This window comes from Orycteropus afer, unplaced genomic scaffold, assembly GCF_000298275.1.
Source record: "Orycteropus afer afer isolate SDZICR_OR568_19922 unplaced genomic scaffold, OryAfe1.0 scaffold00036, whole genome shotgun sequence".
In the NCBI taxonomy this organism is placed as follows: Eukaryota; Metazoa; Chordata; class Mammalia; order Tubulidentata; family Orycteropodidae; genus Orycteropus; species Orycteropus afer.
Window position 1 is genome coordinate 8,978,161 of NW_006921623.1, and position 7,654 is coordinate 8,985,814.

Consider the following 7,654-nt stretch of genomic DNA (forward strand, 5'->3'; position numbering starts at 1 on the left):
AGATAGTACTTCAGTGCTGTGCTTGGGAGCTATTTTAAACAGTGAAATCACCAGCAAAAAAGCTCAGAAATGTGAAAAATATGGCATTAAATAGACTATGAAAAGGCCCCTTGTTTACAGTACAAGAAATGAAACAAGAAACAAGAATGTTACCTTGTTTGACCTCAGCTGGGATGTATGTTGGGACTTTGAATATTTGCTGCTCTGTGTATATCCAGGAATGATTGTGAAAGCACTGTGAATATTGATTTGGGGGTTACAAATAGTTTTAGCAAGTAGACAAATTTGCAGATGCAGAGTCAACCAATAATGAAGATTGACTGGAAAGAAGTGCCACCGGAATAGAAACACATGAATAGATGTATTCCTTTTCTATTGCTGCTGTAACAAATTACTACATATTTAGCAACTTAAAACAATGCAAATTTATTATCTCACAGCTCTGCAGGCCAGAAGTCCATTGGCCTTCACTGATATCTCTGTTCCACGTCCTGCAAGGCAGAAATCAAGGTGTTGGCTGTTCTGTACTCTTATCTGGAAGTTCTAGTGGTATCTGTTTCCAGACTCATTCAAGTTATTGGCAGAACTTGCCATGCTGGGTTTTTTGTTTTTTGTTTTTTCGGTTACTTTTAGCTGGTAGAAGCTGCCTATATTCCCTGGCTCACAGCTTCCTTCATCTTCACGATGTCCAATCACTTTCATACGTCGCTCTCTCCACATTCTCTTTCTGCCATATTTCTGTTCCAACTTAAGCTAGGAAAGGCTCTCTGCTTTTAACGACTCATATGATTAGGATAGGAGCTCTGGTAGCGTAGTGCCTAAGGTACTTGACTGCTAACCAGAAGGCTGATGGTTCAAACCCACCAGTCACTCCTCGGAAGGAAGGCTGGACAATCTACTTCCGTAGTGATACTGCTTCAGAAACCCAAGGAGGGGTCGTTACGAGTCAGGTCTGACTTGATGGCACATAACAACAACATGATTAGGATAGTGCCTATCTTTAAATACAGGCTAATCTCCTTTCTAAAGTCCATATCCCTAGTTTAATTTGGAAAACCCCATTCACAGCAGTACCTAGGTTGGTGTTTGATTCAATAACCAGGGGATGGGTAGTTTGCAGAGACATCTTTAGAATTCAGCCTATCACAATATATATGCCAGAAAAACCTATATTGTAGTAAAACATGCACTGGACTTGAAGTCAGGAGATCCAACTTACAAACCCCAGCTCTGCAACTTACAAATCTTAACAAGTCACACTGCTTCTCTAAACCTCAAATACATCATCTGTAAAATAAAGGTTCTAATAAGTCATATGGGGGTTGCATTAAATAAGGCACATGAAAGCACCTTCTAAAGAATCTGGAATAAAATCAGTGCTTGGTAAATCTTTGTTCTCTTCAGAATACTCAAACTGTGGTTGCACATTAAAATCACCTAGGGAGATTTTAGACCAGTCAATGCTCAGACATCAAAATTTTATAAACTCTTTTTATTTTGAAATATAACATTCATAAAGTACATGAAAACATACATATATAGTCGAACAAATAGTTATAAAACAAACACCCAGTTCATCGGTATTTCTTTAAACTTCCACAGGAGATTATATATAGCATATGGTCAGAGTTGAGGAAGACTGGTAGGTGATGGTTACAAATTTAACAGGCAATTGTAGTCTCTGAAATGAATTTGGAAGATTCCTCCTTACTACTTTTGAGTCTGTGATTGGGTAGGGAAAAAGCATCTTGATAAATAGAACATTCATTTGGTTATGGTATTTTCTGGCTAAAATTTGCCTCCATCCTTACTGTTAATTATATTTTTACAAAGTTGTAGAAGTATTCATCTACTTTCTGCTACAGTAATGAAGACAGAGAATGATAATTGCTTCCTTTCTAGGGTTGAAAATTGAACTGTGCCTGAATTGCATTATCTTCAGTGCAGTACCTGGTATTTCATAATGGCTGTGTGACCTAGTAGTCAAAGCTAAAGATGTATGAATTTTCACTGACCTAAGTTGACAAATAGACTTCTTTGTCTCTTTAAAATGAGGGAGTTCCATTAGACCTTATGTCATGTTCCAAATCTGTAATCATCTGATTCAGTTCACAGAGTTTTGGCACTAGGTAATTAATATTTTTCAACTCAATTATTAATATGGGTTCATTACATTATAATTAACCCTTATCTCACACCATACACAAAATTAACTCAAAATGAACCAATGACCTAAATATAAAAGTTAAAACTGTAAAACTTTTAGAAGAAAACATAGTAGTAAATCTGCATTATGTTAGAACTTGTCCTGATCTTATCCATTTTTTAGTTGAGAATTACATTTAGTGGCATTCTGGATACTTGAGTTTTGCCTACAATTATTTCTGAGTAGCTCCTTAAAGTTATATCACCACAAGCTGAATCATTATTCAAGTTTATTATCCTATCCTTTCTCCCTCTTACTTTTTCCCCTTCCATTATGATTTTACTGTTTTCTTTAATCTGAAATCTACTGAGACCCTTCCATCAGTATTTCCAAAAATTTGACCATCAGACCACTTCCATCAAAATCACTGTATTGCATTCTACCCCAAAACAGGACAATATGTATTATACTCCAGTGTACATGGATCATTCTCCAGGATAGACCACATTTTCAGTCACAAAGCAAGTATTGATAAATTTTAAAAAATTTTAAATACAAAGTATTTTCTCTGAAAGTAACAGAATGAAGTTAGACATCAATAATAATAATAATAATAATAATACCTGAAAAATACATAAACATATGGAAATTCAACAACACCCTATTATTTCTCAAGGGAGAAATCACAAATTTCTTAGAGTCAAATAAAAATTAAACAAAAACATATCAAAACTTGTGAGATATAGCATAAGAAGGCAGTACTCAGAGGGAAACATAGCAATAAGTGCCTATATAAGAAGAAAGATCTCAACAAGTTAACAGCCTAACTTGACGACTCCAGGACCTACAAAGAGGAACAAATTAAGCATAAACCTACCAGAAGAAAGAACAAAACAAAGATCAGAGCTTAAATAAATGGAATGGAAACAGAAAATTGATGGAGAGAATCAATAAAACTAGAAGTTGGTTGTTTGAAAAAGATCAATAAAATTGACAACCCTTTAGCTAGATTGACAGAGAAAAGATGTAAACAATTAAAATTAAAAATGAAAGACATGACATTACAACTGATATAATAGAAATAAAGAGAATTATTACAGATTACTATGAGCAACTGTATCACAACAAACTGGATAAACTAGGTGAGATGGACAAATTCTTAGAAGTTCATCACCCACCCAAACTGACTCAAGAAGAAATAGAAAATTTCAATAGACCCATAACAAGTGAAGAAATTGAATGAGTGATCAAAAACCTCCCCCCCCCCAAAAAAAAAGTCCTGAACAAGATGGCTTCACTGGGGAATGCTACCAAACATTCAGAGAAGAATTGACACCAATTCTGTTTAAACTCTTCCAAGGATAAAGAAAGTAGGAATGCTCCCTAATTCATTCCATAAAGCAATTATAACCCTGATACTGAAACTACAAAAAGACATCACAAAAAAATAAAATGATAGGCCAACACCTCTCTCTCTTTTTTTTAATGGATTTTATTGAAATATAATTTATGTTCAGTGAAATACAAAAATAAAGTGACATGGATCAATGTTTTTTTTTTTTTTTTTTTCCCAGTGTTCCTTCCCCTCTCCTCCCACCCCTGGTAATCAACAAAGAAAATTTCCTTCCATATATAAACCTTTCCTTGACTTTTTGCAATAATGAACTAATTCTATATTTGTCCTTCTGTGATTGACTTATTTCACTCAGCACAATGTCCTCCAAGTTCATAATCTTTTTGTTGTTGAGGTGTTGGAGGTTTGTATAATTTTTCTGTGCTGAACTCATTTTGTTTATGAATCATGTTACCACTTCCTTTGTTGCTGTTGTTTTAGTATTTGCTAAATGTTTGTGCTGGTCCTCTTTTTTATTTTGATGTGAAGGTTTATCATTTTTCTTTGATGTTACTCTGTGATTTATAGTTTTCTTCCCAAGTTTAGAACAGTCTGTTCTATCTCATAGTTGTCTTGACTTCCCTACCATCTAGAAATTCTGTAATGACACAATTTTTTCCTCTTTTTGGTTTGTATTTGTCCTCATTTGTCAACTGATGTCTCTGGTTCCCTGTTTACAATCCTGTAGGTTTATTTACTTTGGATACTTCCATTACTCAGTTGATTTCTGGGTTATGTCATCATGTGTGTTAATGGTCAGTTGTTTGCTGTTGTTGGTTCTCTGTCCAAAGGACTCCCTTTAGCATCTCTTATAAGGTTGGTCTGGTTGTAATAAATTCCCTTAATTTCTGCTTATCTGGAAATGTCCTAATTTCACCACCATATTTGAGGGACAATTTTGCTGGGTATATAATCCTTGGTTGGAAATTTTTCTCTTTCAAGGGTTTATATATACCATCCCATTGTCTTCTTGCCTGCATGGTTTCCACTGAAAAATCCAAATTTATTCTTACTGTTTGCCCTTGTAGGTAACTTTTCATTTTTCCTGTGCTGCTTTCAGGATTCTTTGTTTGTCTTTGGTTTTGATGAGTTTGATGATTATATGTCTTGATGATTTTCTTTTGGGGTCTATCCTGTTTGGGGTTCATTGGATTTCTTGAATGGATATATTTTCATCTTTTATCATAGCAGGAAAATTATCTTCCAACAAATGTTTGACAAGTTTCTCTGTGGTTTTATTTGTCTCTTCCCATTCTGGAATTTTGATTACATGCAGGTTATTCCTTTTGATGGCATCCCACATGAATCTTAAGCTTTCTTCATTTTGTTTTGATCCTTTTTCTGATTGATCCCTTTCCAAACAAGTGTTCAGGTATCTGCTTTCAATCTCACTAATTCTGTCTTCCATTGCTTCAATTCTACTCCTTTACCCATTCAATGTCTTACCTATTTCTGAAAATTTAGTATTAATCTTCTGAATTTTGCCTGCAGATTTTGTATCATTTCTAATTTTTCATTTATTTTGTTATTTTGTTCTTGTATTGTCTTTTGAAATTGTTGTAGTGTTTTCCCCAATTTTGTTAGTGTTTTCCTTGATCTGTCTCTTAATTCGTTGGAGACACCTAAATATAATTCTTTTGAATTCCTTATCAGAGAGTTCCAATACTACGTCTTCTTTAGGTGTGCGGTTTTGGGTCTGTATCCTGGTCCCATGTTTCTCCTGCTTTATCTTGCTTCTTTGTGTGGACTGTGATGCTCTGTTGTCTCTGAGGCATTGTGATGTTTTTGTGTTTATATTTAATTGGTGATTGTATGTTGGAGTGACTTGTCCATGATTTTTGTTTTCTTTGTATGTTATCTACTTATGCAAGGTACTGAGCTGTGCTCCTCTATTTGCTAGTTGGCAGCACTTATACACTCACCACCTGTCTCCTTTTCTGTTGTCAGCCTCCTGTAAGTCCCTGCCGGCCTTGGCAAATGGAGCCTATTCTTAGGTCCTGTTTTTGTTCAGGTTTTTCCACTAGTTGGTGCCTAATTCACTTCTGTATACTTCCTTTCAAACCTCAGGGCTCCAGAATTATCTTCTGTATCTCTGTCAATTAGTTTCTCTTTTCTCTGTTGAAGAGAGTCTGTGTAGCTTGTCTGTCTATTCTGCCATCTTACCAGAAGTCCTCTAGGCCAACATCTTTTATGAAAATAGATGGAAAAATCCTCAACAAAATACTGGCACACAGAATCCAACAGTATATTAAAAATCACACACTATGATAAACTAGGATTTGTTCCAGGAATGCAAGAATGGTTCAGCATCAATCAACATAATACATAATATGTATCAACAGAACAAAGGGGAAGAACAACATGATAATCTCTGTGGGTGAGGAAAAATATGATAAAATCCAACACTCTTTCTTGATGAAAACACTCATGAATATAGGAATAAAAGGGAAATTCCTCAATATGATTCAGGGCATATATGAAGATCCAACAGCCACAACATGATTCAGGGCATATATGAAGATCCAACAGCCAATATTATAATTAATGGAAAAAGACTGAGAGCTTTCCCCTTGAAATTAGGGACAAGACAACCACTTGTATTCAATATTGTATTAGAAGTCCTAACCAGAGCAATAAAACAAGAAAAAGAAATAAAAGTAATCAGATTGGAAAAGAAGTAGTAAAATTATCTCTATTCATAGATGTATGATCCCATATACAGAAAATCCTAAAAAGTCCACAAGAAAACTTCTAGAACTAATAGAAGAATTTAGCAAAGATTCAGGGTGCAAGGTCAACAAGTGAAAATTTGTTGGGTTTCTATACACCAGCAATGAAGATCCTGAAAGGGAAATTAGGCAAACTATTCCATTTACAATAGCATTTATGAGAATAAAATACCAAGGAATAAATCTAAATAGGGACATAAAGGACTTATACAATCAAAACTATAAAACACTGGTGAAAGATATTATCCAAACCAAACTCACTGCTGTCGAGTCAGATTCAACTCATAGCGACCCCTCCTTGGGTTTCTGAGGTGGTATCACTACAGAAGTAGATTGCACAATCTTCCTTCTGAGAAGTAGCTGGTGGGTTTGAACTGCCAGCCTGCTGCTTAGCAGTCAAGTGCCTTACACACTACATTACCTGAGTTCCTCTATGGTAGTTAAGGTTATGTGTCAAGTTGACTTGGCCTGGTTCTGAGTGGCTGGGCAGCTGGATGTAGTTATTCCCCGTGATGAGACTGGTAATCAGCTTCATAGTGGAATCTATTGGGGCAGCTGAGTAGCTGCCTTAGGGATGTGGTCTGCTCCCAGTATGTAAGGAAAAGCGTGGAAAAAGATCTCTGAGCGTTTTGGCATGCTTGGACCCTGCATGTAGCCAAGTCTTCATTCAACAGCCTGCCATGTTTCCTGCCAATCTTGGGACTGTCTCTGGACTGGAACTAGTGGCCTGCCATGTTGTTTGGTAATCTTGGGACTGTGCCATTTTATTTGTTGATCTTGGGTTTGTCAGCCTAAGCAGCCAGCAGCTGCGAGTGAGAGATGCCTCCAGCTCCATGGGGCCAGGAACAAGAGGTAAAGTTGAAGCCCAAGGTTGACAGGCCTTCACCCAGTCCCTAGATCTTGGCACTTTGAACTTGGACTTTTGGCCTCCAAAATTGTAAGAGAATAAACTCCTGTTGTTAAAGCCACCCATTTGTGGCATGTCTGTTAGAGTGGCAGTAGAAGAACAAAACACTACCCAAAGCAATTTATAAATTTAATTCACTCTTGATAAAAATTCCAATAGCTTTCTTTACAGAAATAGAAAAAACAGTCCTCAATTTTATATGGAACAAGAGGCCCCTAAGAGGTAAAGCAATGTTGAAAGAGAAGAACAGAATAGGAGAACTCACATTTCTGATTTTAAACATCCTATAATACAAACCAAACTCACTGCTATCGAGTCAGACCGACTCATAGCGACCCCTCCTTGGGTTTCAGTGGTGTAGTAAATTTCTTAGTGTGGCTTTTCTACCCATAAGTCTTTGTAAACTCCAAGGTGGGATTTTCTATGAGCAATTGAGGAGCTCCTGATTGCTGAAGTTGTCCACCTGGAGTATTTCTGTT